Source organism: Gastrolobium bilobum, unplaced genomic scaffold (assembly GCF_033153095.1).
Source record: "Gastrolobium bilobum isolate Gb01-03AN ecotype WA unplaced genomic scaffold, APGP_CSIRO_Gbil_v1 utg13618, whole genome shotgun sequence".
Taxonomy (NCBI): domain Eukaryota; kingdom Viridiplantae; phylum Streptophyta; class Magnoliopsida; order Fabales; family Fabaceae; genus Gastrolobium; species Gastrolobium bilobum.
Window position 1 is genome coordinate 1 of NW_026895249.1, and position 11,842 is coordinate 11,842.

General features: G+C 35.2%; 1 non-coding gene across 1 annotated transcript; it reads left to right on the plus strand.

The window, feature by feature from the left end:
* The first annotated feature begins 4,229 nt into the window (after positions 1-4,229).
* LOC133301977 (small nucleolar RNA R71) lies at positions 4,230-4,336 on the plus strand. Its single transcript, XR_009750275.1, has one exon. It is a non-coding gene; the product is annotated as a small nucleolar RNA R71 (small nucleolar RNA).
* The last annotated feature ends 7,506 nt before the right edge of the window (positions 4,337-11,842 follow it).

The following is an 11,842-nucleotide window of genomic DNA, read 5'->3' on the forward strand; positions in this document are numbered from 1 at the left end:
TCTATCTCCACCGGTAAGTAACAAGCCTTCCCGAACAACATTTGAAACGGTGACATTCCTATCGGTGTTTTGAACGCGGTCCGGTATGCCCATAATGCATCATCTAGCTTGCGGGCCCAATCCTTCCGGGAGCTCCCCACTGTTTTCTCAAGGATCCGCTTCAGTTCCCGGTTTGATATCTCCACTTGCCCACTGGTTTGTGGATGATATGGTGTTGCAATGCGGTGTCTGACACTGTATCCACCGCCACCAATATATATTTATTCCCGTATGAAGTGGGGAAAGGCCCCATGAAGTCAATGCCCCAAACGTCGAAGATTTCAACTTCCATGATGTTGTTTAGTGGCATTTCATGTCTTTTTGATATGTTCCCCGTTCTTTGGCAACGATCACAAGATTCCACGAATTTTCTGGCATCTTTATATAAAGTGGGCCAATAGAATCCACTCATAAGAACTTTTGCAGCCGTCCTTTCTCCCGCGAAGTGGCCTCCGTAGTCTGAACCGTGACAGTGCCATAGAACATCTTTCATCTCTTCTTCAGGGATGCATCTTCTAATGACTCCATCAGAACATGTGTAGAATAGGAATGGTTCATCCCACAAGTATCTTTTCACATCGCGGAGAAACTTTTTCCGTTGTTGCCATGAAAAATCTTTAGGAATTGTCCCAGCTGCTTTGAAATTTGCAAAGTCTGCAAACCATGGTGTGGTGTCTACTGCAAGAGCTTGCTCATTCATAAACCATGGCAGTGTGTTGACTGAGAGAACTTGCTCATCTGGAAACTCATCTCGGATTATCAATTCTGAACTATCTTGAAGTTCTTTCTCTTGAAGTCTAGAGAGATGATCGGCTACCCGGTTCTCTACTCCCTTCTTGTCTCTGATTTCTATCTCAAATTCTTGAAGTAGAAGCATCCACCTAAGTAGTCTCGGCTTAGCATCCTGTTTAGTCAATAAGTATTTCAAGGCAGCATGGTCAGTATACACAATAACTTTAGATCCTAGTAAATAGGTTCTAAATTTATCAAAAGCATATATAACAGCTAGTAATTCTTTCTCGGTAGTAGTGTAATTTAATTGTGCTTCATTTAGAATTTTACTAGCATAATATATAACATGCAAGAGTTTATCTTTTCTTTGACCTAAGACTGCACCTATAGCATAATCACTAGCATCACACATTAATTCAAAAGGTAATTCAAAATTCGGTGAAGTGATAATAGGTGCGGTAGTCAATTTTTCTTTCAAAAGATTAAAAGAAATCAAACAATCATTGTCAAAGTTGAACTCTTCTTCTTTGGCCAATAATTTGCAGAGGGGTTTGGCTATCTTTGAGAAATCTCTGATGAAACGCCGATAGAAACCTGCATGTCCAAGAAAGCTACGCACACCACGCACATTAGAGGGAGGGGGAAGTTTTTCTATAAGTGAGATCTTTGCTCTATCAACTTCAATCCCCTTCTCTGAGATTTTATGGCCTAAGACTATTCCATCTCTTACCATAAAGTGGCATTTTTCCCAGTTGAGTACTAAATTACTCTCTTGGCATCTCTGCAAAACACAAGCTAAGTTAGTGAGGCAAACATCAAAAGATGAACCGAAGACAGAAAAATCATCCATAAATATTTCAATAAAATTTTCAATCATATCAGAAAATATGGATAGCATACACCTTTGAAAAGTGGCGGGTGCATTGCATAACCCGAAGGGCATACGTCTGTAGGCAAACACACCGTAGGGACAGGTGAAGGCTGTCTTCTCTTGATCTTCTGGAGCAACCGCTATCTGATTGTATCCGGAATAGCCGTCAAGGAAACAATAAAATGAATGTCCCGCTAGCCTCTCCAACATTTGATCTAAGAATGGTAGAGGGAAATGATCTTTTCTTGTAGCGGCATTAAGTCTCCTGTAGTCGACGCACATTCTCCAGCCGGTAATAGTTCTTGTAGGAATCAACTCATTGTTTTCATTACGTACCACTGTGATCCCACCTTTCTTTGGAACTGTTTGTACCGGACTCACCCATGCACTATCAGAGATTGGATAGATCATACCAGCATCCAAGAGCTTCACGACTTCTTTTCTCACAACTTCCTTCATAGTTGGATTCAATCTTCTCTGTGGTTGTCTGACTGGCTTCACCTCATTCTCCATCAATATTTTATGAGTGCAAAAAGATGGGTTTATTCCTTTCAAGTCTGTAATAGACCATCCTATAGCTGTTTTGTGCTCTCTCAACACTTTCAATAATTTTTCTTCTTCGACGATTGATAAATTTATGTTGATGATCACCGGGTATGTCTTGCTTTCTCCAAGAAATGCATATTTCAAAGTGGGAGGAAGTTCTTTCAATTCAACCTTTGGTGCACCTGGAATGATATCATCAACTTTCTCTTCTAGCTTTTCAACCTCTTGTTCTCCTTCTGTTGCTTCAGTCGTATTGTGCAGTAGATCTTCTTCTAATGACTCCAATTCCATCAGTGGTTGGAGTATTTCATCAACTGTATCTAGCACTGCATCATTGATCACATCAACCTTGAAGCAATCTCCTCCGTCGGAAGGATGTTTCATAGATTCAAGAACATCAATCGTTACAGTTTCATCATTAACCCGCAACATCAGCTTACCCTGCTCCACATCAATCATAGCCCTTGCAGTGGCTAAAAAGGGCCTTCCCAACAGTAAGGGAATCTCAGCATCCTCTTGCATGTCTAAGATGACAAAGTCTGCAGGGAATATGAACTTATCAATCTTCACCAAGACATCTTCAATAACTCCATCTGGCCTTCTGGTAGATCTGTCTGCTAGCTGCAGTGAAACTTTGGTCGGCTTTAATTCATGAATCCCCAGAGCCTTGCAGATGGATAATGGCATAAGGTTAATACTAGCTCCCAAGTCACATAACGCCTTTCCCACATCAATGTTGCCAATTTCTATGGGAATGCTGAAACTTCCAGGATCTTCAAGTTTTGGAGGCAACTTTTTCTGAATTATAGCACTACACTCTTCCGTCAACGTCACCGTTTCACATTCTTTCAGTTTACGTTTCTTCGATAAGAGATCTTTCATGAACTTTGCGTAATTCGGCATGTTCTCCAAGGCTTCAGCAAATGGAATATTGATTTGTAGCTTTTTGAAGATGTCAAGGAACTTCGAATACTGCTGCTTTTTGATTTCCTCTCTGAACCTCTGCGGATATGGAATTTTTGCATAAGGTGAGAGCTCCAATGGCTTTTCTTGTCTTTCTTGAGCTTTCTTTTTCTCCCATTTGAACTCTTTCTTTTCAGGAACAGCTTTCTCTGCAGCAGGCTCTTTGTCAACTTCCTTCTCTTTTTCTTCTTCAATGGCAGATCCCTCAGCTTTCTTTTTCTCTACTGAAGGCTTAATCACAGGTTCAATTACAATGCCACTTCTAGTGGTAATGGCCTTGCAGTGTGCGTTTGGATTAACGTCTGTATTACTTGGGAAGGTGCCTTGGGTTCTTTCGTTGAACTGCCTTGACAATTGACCAATCTGAGTTTCTAGATTCCGGATTGAGGCTTCTTGATTCCTGAATGAGGCCCTGGTTTCTTGCATAAAGGCTGAAGTGTCTTCCCTGAATGCATTGGTACTTTGAACATAGTCTGATGTGGTTTTGGATAGTTGTGCAAAGGCCTTCTCCCACTCTGATTGTTGTGGAGGTTGTTGTGGTGCTGGCATAGGAGGATTTAGCTGATGATTCGAGCTATAACTGAATCCTGGATGTTGATTTTTATTTCTCCACCCTTGATTCTGGTTATTGCCGTATTGGTTCCTCCCTGGGTTATATGGAACTTTCTGATCATGCCAAATTCCATTAACATCTGCAGTTTCGGGTGCCTTGCAGTCTTCAGTAGCGTGAGCACCTGCACAAATACCACAAGTTATTTGAATATTATTAACAGAAGAGACTTGAGAACTGGTAAATTGCTTTGTGAGAGCATCTAGTTGTTCTTGTTGTTTCTTGTTAATTTGTAAAATCTGTTCATTCTGAGCTAAGATGGCATCATAGCCATCAAGCTTCATAATCCCCGCTCTTCTCTATGGTACTGGAGCATTATCATACTCCTGAGAGGCTAGAGACTCTAGTAATTCCAAGGCTTCCTTTGGAGTTTTTGTTTTTAAGGACCCTCCTGATGCAGCATTCACCAATGTTCTTGTGTTCGGCGTCATCCCTTGAAAGAAGGTTCTCGCTTGCTCCCAAGCTTCAATGCCATGTTGGGGACACTTCCTAAGTAGTCCTTTGAATCTTTCCCATGCTTCATATAGAGATTCACTTCCTTTTTGTTCAAAAGAAGTGATATCCGCCTTGAGCTTTGCCATTTTCGAAGATGAGAAAAATTTGTCCAAAAATTTGTTTGCCAAGTCGTCCCAGTAGGTGATGCTTCCTTGAGGTAACGATTGCAACCATCCTCTTGCTTCGTCTTTAAGTGAACAGGGGAACAATCTGAGCAAAATAGCATCCCGAGACACCCCATTCATCTTCAAGGTATCACAATATAGCAAGAAGTTTTCCAGATGGATGTAAGGGTCTTCCGTGCTTCCTCCGGCAAATTGGTCTTTCTGAATTAATTGTAAAAGTGCCGGCTTGAGTTCAAAGTTGTTAGCATCCACGTTTGGTCTAACAATACTCGCCGTCTGTGGAACTCGAGCAGGAGTCATGTAATCTCCCAACATTCTCGGAGGTGGTGGAGGTGCATTGTTGTCTCCCATTGCTTCTTCTCTTGGTTCTGTTGAGCTTGAAGCTTCTTTCTCTTGCTGTCTTCTTTCTTTAGCAAGTTTTCTGTTTCTTTTTGCTGTTTTCTCTATCTCCGGGTCGAATTGCAAGGAATCGGTGTCAACGGTACCTCGCATAAACTAGAAAAATAGATTATATAAAATAAGAAAATAAAACTGAATTTAAATAATAGAAAATTAAATAACAGAAAATAAGGTCCAATCTAAAGAATTAATAGCTACTATTAATGTTGAAATAGTAATCCCCGGCAACGGCGCCAAAAACTTGTTGCTACTCACGGCAAGTGCACCGATCGTACAAATAATATAATGATTAAGTAAGAGATCGTTCCCACGAGGATTACGGTTCAAGCACCAATTCACTATCGCAACTGAAGTTGGACAATCAAAAGTGTATTTGGAAACAGGATTTGGATTGTAAAATTGAAGTTATTAAATATTAAAGCTAACTACTCGCAAGAATTAAAAACAAGAAATTAAAGATGTGATTTAAGAATGTAAAAGAACGTAGTTAGGGGTTCGATTTCATTTAATCTCCTTATTATGATTCGAAGTCCTTCTTTACGTTAACCGTCCTTAATATCAATCTAACCAATTCTTTCGCGTGTTATTAGGGCTCAATCCCTTGTTACCCTAAAACCTTTACAAACTTGAAAGAACCCTAGTTCCCCGGTTATTCCCCAAGAATGCAAGCATTAAGTTCAAGAATCTTAAGGTTACGCAAATTCTATGTCAATCCCTAGAATCATAGCGTTTGCGATGAAGTTATCAGATATGGATCACACACCAACATCCCTATTGTCATGCATTTACCGATGATCATTATATAAGATTCAAGCCTATATAAAGCATTAAAAACAGATAACTTCATTCATGATAAAAAGGAAAATTAACGTACGAATTGTTCAAAGCATAATAAATCGACTAAAATCCATCTAACCCTAACTACTTAAAGAACTAGCCGGACATGGCAAAATCAAGAACAAAAGAAAATAGAAAAGCTCCCCCAAACTCCATAAGTGATTGGTGGATCTTCAATATCTCCAGTGAACACTTGACGTTGATCCGTCTCCGCCGCTCACGAACATGAATCTGATGTCCTCCGCGTTCCTTCAGCCTCCGAGCACCCAAGAGTTGTTTAGCAATGTAAAAGTTATTTATTTCTGGTCTCCAATGGCCCTTTTATTGGCCAAGAGTTTGTATCCTAGTAGAAAACTCAAATGGGCCTAAGTTGGATCTGTCTGGGCGCTTAAGCCTGTTGTAGCGCGCTTAAGCGCCCTAGGACAGTGAATTCTGATTCGCGTTGCGCGCTGAAGCGCTCTGAAATGCGCTTAAGCGCGCTCCTCGCGACAACTTTTTCTTCTTGTGGCGCGCTTAAGCCCTGAGTTGGGGGCTTAAGCGCCCAGAGACAGTAGCTATTTGCGTTTTTAGGGAGCTTAAACTTCTGAATGGGGGCTTAAGCTCCCACTTCTAACAACTTGATAAGATCTTCAATCTTATTGTTTTTGATCTTCTTCTATCATCTCTTGATCTCATCTTTTCTAGTTGTGATCTCTATTTATCCAATCTTCATCTTTGACTCCTTTTGTCAACAAATCCCTAAAAAATAGCAAAGATGATTCCATTAAACAAGAATTCAGATAATGTTCATGATTATTATATTAAACCCTAGTTTTTGACTTATTTAACTTGATATTTTATATTAATTTAGTCTATAAAATAAGATAAACTAAAGGTTTATCAAACAACTAAAAGTTTATCAGGGATCGAATTCACGTTATCTCCCCACTCTACTCAGCCCATTATTCTTTATGTATACTGTAATGCTTTTTACCTTACAACTTAAGAAATTATTTAGTTCTCAATATTATTTAGTTTTCTCTTTTGTCTTTCAAGTAATATTATTCATATGGTTGATATTTAGAGGTTTAAGTGCTTTCAAGGAAGGAGTGAGCAACCAAGGTTAATAATTTTTACGCTTTTATTTATTATGTTTGATGAAATGATTTGTTAGAAAACTATTTTCAATTGAATTTATGGATAATTAATTCTGAGAATGCTGTGAATATGATGAATCTGGTTTCTGTTTTCAGTAGTTTTGAAGGCTATGAATCCAAAACAAGTTAGTGTTTGGATTGCTAGTGTATTTACTTTTAAAGGGGAACTATTTCACGATTCAATCCTTAATGGCAGCTCGTAATCTGTGAGTTTACGTTGTCTGTGATTTTGTTCTAGGCAGTGGTCCTGTCCCTTTGTCATGTCAGAATAGACTTGGTAGAAAGGATGGCATCAATATTTAACGATAATTAATAATTAAAATTATGAACTCTATTGAGTGGTCATATGCCATGCATTTATTGAGATGAAATTTGGTGAAGGGGGAGAGTATAGTAGTCATTAGTCTAGAGTTGTATGCCAAAGTATTTCATAGCGGTTTTTTGTTTTTCCTTTCCTCCTTTTACTCTCATTAAGGATCATTCCTAAGGACTCTGTAAACCAAAATTTTGGCATAATATGTTCTTGTTGTGTCTTTGAAATCATTTAAAATAATATGCTCAAAAAGCTTGTAGAATACTTTGCTCAACAATGTTGGCATATATTGTCTTTGCAGAATGCAATGAAAGTAGCTCTCTTCAGATGGCTGCTTTGGAACAACAGAACAATGATGAAAATGTTTTGAAACTGGCTGAAGATCAAAAGGTATGTGTTACCTGTCTTTAGGCTTTGTTAATGAGCAAAAGTGTCCTTGTCAACATCCGAATAGCCTAGTATTAATGTTATTTGAATATCTATTTATACAGAAGCAAAAAGAACAACTTCATGTTAAAATCGTTCAGCTTGATAAACATCTGGATATGAAACAAAAACTAGAATTGGAGATTCAGCAACTAGAAGTATCACTAAATATTTTGAAGCACATGGAAGATGATGAAGATGCAGAAGTTATGAAGAAGGTAGATTCTTTATATGATTTTAAGAGAAAAGGATCAGTCACTTCAAAACTTAGATGAGTTGAACCAAACACCAATCATTGAAGAGCGTAAGCGTAATGCTGAGCTGCAGGAAGTTTCGAAAGGAATTAATTTAAGTTTTTCTTTTTTTATTAATTAATTTGCAAGAGCATGTATTCAACGAGGTCCAATTTTATGATTGTTTCATATTTAAACTATTTGGCTGGTAATGTTTTTAAGATGATTTTACTTGCCCGTTTAAAGTGTACTGGACATTGATCAAACTGATTATAAACAGCATTGCTTACTCACACAACAAACAGAATACTCTAATAGCAACATAATTCCTTGACAGAAATCAGAATCTGTAAACAGAAATATAAATTGCTAACAAAAACAGAATTTACAAACAACAGCATGAGTTCTCTGACAGAAAATAGAATTTATAAATATTAGCATTAATTTTTTAACAGAAAACTAACCTTACAATAGCTGTATAATTTTATAACACGAAACACAGAAATTTCTCCAGACAGATCATGGAAAACAAAATAACAGACAAGAGGAAGGAGGACAAGGTTTGAAAACTAAATTCTTTAGGTCAAAGATGACTTGGTGTTATAATATGATTTTAAATTTTTCTCCTAGGTTTAGATCTGTGCTCTCTCTTTCCTTAATAATTTTCATGATTGAGTGCTACGGTTGTTGGGGGAAGAACGGATATAAATCTTAGGGATATGATACTCTTACGTTACATAAGATTTATCTCTCATGTTATACTCACATAAAAAGACGTACCTCACTTTTTCTTTTCTTTTCTTTTTTTAAAAATTGATGGGCTCCATTTAGTAAAATTGATGGGCTCCATTTAGTGTCTGTTTGGATCCTCTCTTTTTTAAGCTAGAAGCTTCTTATAAGCATAAGCTAGGCCAAACAGGTTTTGGAAAAAGTTCTTATAACGAAAAATTCTTTTTTTAATAATGTAGAAAAAAGCTGAAAACTAAAAGTTTTTAGGAGGAGCTTTTTTTTAAGCTCTTATCTGTTTTTCTTGAATTGTGTGCTTTTTTTTAAAATGAAGAGTGATAAAGATAGAGAGAGAGATAATTTTCTTGAAATATGTGCTTTTAATTAATTTTTAAGCTAAATTTTTTATGTATTTTCCAAACAGCTTTTAGCTTTTTTTTTAAGCTCTTTTTTTTAACTTTAACTTATAAGTAGCTTCTAGCTTAAAAATAAGAGGATCCAAATAGGCTCTTAATTTATCTCACAATATAAGATAACTTTTCTCCTACAACATGAGAGAAGTAAAGTCCTAAATCTTAACTATCAACAAAAGGAGTGCACTTTCCATATTACGGTAGTATGTACTACTACTACTCACAAATACTTGTATTTAACAAAGTTTTTTTTTTCTTGCATGTTATTGTATTAACCTTGATGTTTGATTTTTATTGGAGGGATGTATGAAAAAGTGAATGGAATAGGAGTATTGTAGAAATTTCCCAACAAAAGGAATGGAGAAGGAGATGAACTTATTTTTGCAAAATGAAGATATTTCTAGGATATAAAATCATGTAATAAAGTAAAGAAAGAAGCAATGTGGGAATATGTCTACTTACGAGCCATATGCCCAAAATTTAGTGGGTTTAGTGTGCGTCATTTAAAAGGACACAACTTGTGTCCTTTTAGTGACTTACACAAAGTATGACCAGTTATACTTTGTGTAAATTTAAAAGTTGTTTTTTTCACTTGACATGTCAGCTATGTGACTGAGTAGAGAAAAAAAAATAACTTTTCATATTTACACAAAGTATGACCGGTCATACTTTGTGTAAATCATCACTTAAATGACACAACTTATATCCTTTAAAATTATAGTTCTTTTTCCCAAATTTAATATATATTGGGTTAATCTAATCTCATATTACATGAGAGATCTTCTCTCATGTTATAGATACATGTGTGGTGGGACCTACAATTTACAAAGAAAAAAAAGAAAAAAAGGTGCATGGTTTTCGATGAGTCTATTGGAGATAAATTACTTCTGCATAAGAGTAATTTTTTCCATATATATATATATATATATATAGTGCAAAACAATCAACACCTTTTTCTTTTTCTTTTTCCAAAAGGTGTATGCTCAGATAGAAACGGGAATGGGGAAAACGAACTTAGAGCCCTTGGTAGGGTGGAAGAGGAAAAAGAAAAAATGAAGATGATGTTTTGTGTGAAATATGTGGAAAAGTATAAGTGCCCTTGTTTTTTATTGTATACTATTAACACTTTTTTTTTGTTTATTGTCAAGTAAGTCACATGAGAATATCAATTTTCAGTCACAATAAGAACAATGTTCTCATGATAAGATTTTAGGTAACCTTATCATGTGATTACATGATAGACATTAAATAAATACTTGGAATATTATCAAAGCCATTACTCTTCACAAAGTTTCTCATATTTTCTTAATGTTGTTAACAACAAAAAATTTATTATGTTTACTTTTTCGCTTTAAAAAAATTGGAACAATATATCCAATGCACACGCGCCGTGATCGTTGGCATTTTTTTTTCAAAATAAGATTAATGAATTAAGTAATTTGATTTTAAAAATATTAATAAGGAACTAAATAAAGCAATAACAATAAATTTTTAATATGATTTTCCCCCTAATTTTTGCCTATTTTATTTTGTTGATTGCTCTCACAGCAAACCTTATTATTTGAGTTGTGAATTGTGACTCAAAATGATGACAATCTTCCAGTTAGCTGTCTATGCAGAACATGAATTTAAGTTTGACGAAATTATTATTTTTGGTACTCATTTTCTCTTTTTGAGCTAATAAAATTAAAATTAACTTTAATGATCTAATAAATAGCCTAAGTTCCGTCTTATGATTTCACAATAAGCATATTAAAATTAATCTAGTTAATATTAAAGTGTTTTACGTACAAAGTGAGCCCAATAAATTTGTTACTTCTATTCATTAAACCCGGCTGGAACCGGTATGGTTCATCCGAAAATTATTAAATTGGTGATACATCCGGCCCGAATGAGCAATTGAAGGGTTATATAATAGATTTTGTGAGAACCGATTCGACTTAGGGCATTTTTTTTTGGCAAAAACCGATTGAACTAATGAGTCATGTAATTTAAAAAATAAAAAAATAAAAATAATGAAATGTTATGTTTTTACACAGCTATTAAAAACTCAAATCCCTTAATTGCAACAAACATATATGTATATTTAAGTATTTAAACTATTTTATGAAATTTTAAATATAAAATATAAATTTATATATATATATTTATAATATATTTATTTGGATAAACCAGTTAAACAAATGACAACGAGACATTAAGGGGGTGTTTGGTTGAGGAGAAATTTTTTGAATACTAAGGAAATGTAATTATTAGGAAAATGGTTGGAAAATGAGTTTAGTAGGAAAATCAAAAATGTAAAAAAAGTTGTTTGGTTGACCAAAATATTATCAGGAAAATTTATTTAAATTTGCAAAATCTATGTTCAAGAAAAACTTCGCACCTGTTTTTTTCACTTCCCAATTATCTCAAAATACCACATCTCAAGTGGTATTCTGTAACAGTGAATTTCATTCAAAAATTAACACAAAAGTCATTTCCCCATCTATCCTAATTGTCTAGTATCTTTTTCAAAAACCTAAACCAAACGTGATATTTTTCAATATTCACTTACACTTTCTTATCAATCCCAAAATAAATCTTCTACCAAAACTACCTAAATGCAAGCAATACCTTGACTAACCGAAATAACATTGGGTACTTGAGAATTATTTATCATTATTAATATAATAATATTAAAGTTTAAATAAACAATTGATATACATAACAAAAACAAAAAAGATGTACAGTACTACAGAGTGGAATTCGTGTCAGCTGCATGTGGAATGTGTGAACTGTGAACCATTCCAATTTTGGGTTTTTTTCTCTTGCTTGTTCTCAAAGCTTTCATTTTTTTCGTTGTCTAAACAAAACAACCTTCAGTTCTCAAAGCATTTTGATGTCTGTATTCTATATTTGTGTTCATTTTAATCTTTTTTCTTTCTTTTCTTCAATTTTATGAGTTTCATTTGATATATAAAGAATGATATGTGTGATTT